This window comes from Primulina eburnea, chromosome 12, assembly GCF_022965805.1.
Source record: "Primulina eburnea isolate SZY01 chromosome 12, ASM2296580v1, whole genome shotgun sequence".
Classification (NCBI taxonomy): Eukaryota; Viridiplantae; Streptophyta; class Magnoliopsida; order Lamiales; family Gesneriaceae; genus Primulina; species Primulina eburnea.
This window is the reverse complement of record NC_133112.1, coordinates 10,034,116-10,034,758: the sequence shown is the minus strand read 5'-3', so window position 1 is coordinate 10,034,758 and position 643 is coordinate 10,034,116. Positions and strand designations below refer to the sequence as shown.

At 46.7% G+C, this 643-nt stretch overlaps 1 non-coding gene across 1 annotated transcript; it reads right to left on the bottom strand.

Moving 5' to 3' along the window:
• Positions 1 to 107, bottom strand: LOC140808535 (small nucleolar RNA R71). The gene has a single exon (XR_012112955.1). It is a non-coding gene; the product is annotated as a small nucleolar RNA R71 (small nucleolar RNA).
• Positions 108 to 643: the final 536 nt, after the last annotated feature.

Sequence of the window (643 nt, the reverse complement as noted above, 5' to 3'; positions counted from 1 at the left end):
AAGCTTAGAGCCGACATTACTACTTTTGCTCAATTTGAGCAAGAGTCACTTTACGAGGCATGGGAGCGCTACAAGGACTTGTTGAGGAGATGTCCACACCATGAGCTGCCTCTTGGGTTAGTTGTTCAAACTTTCTACTACGGTCTGCTTACTCCTAACCGTACTATGATAGATGCTGCTGCCTGTGGTAACTTACTGAGAAAAACGGCTGAGGAAGGATATGAGTTATTGGAGGAGATGGCTGCTAGTAGCTATCATCCTCAGTCTGATAGGCAGAGACGAGGTGCTGGAGCTAATCAAGTTAATGATTTGTCGGCGGTTTCAGCACAGATAGAGGCTTTGAATAGAAAGATTGATGGGATGAGCATGAGTGGGTCGGCTATGCGTCTACAAGAAATTTTCTGTGATAAGTGTGGGGGTGAGCATGTCGTGCAGGATTGCCAAGATGGCAATCCATTCTATGTGCCCGAGGGAGCACCGGTAGAACAAGTGGGATTCCAGAACCGTCCTAGAAATGACCCTTATTCGAACACATATAATCCGTGATAGAGGGATCACCCAAACTTTTCATGGGGAGGTCAAAACAACCAAAATCGCCAACAAAGAGGTCCACCGTATGGGATGCACCAATGATTCAAGCCAG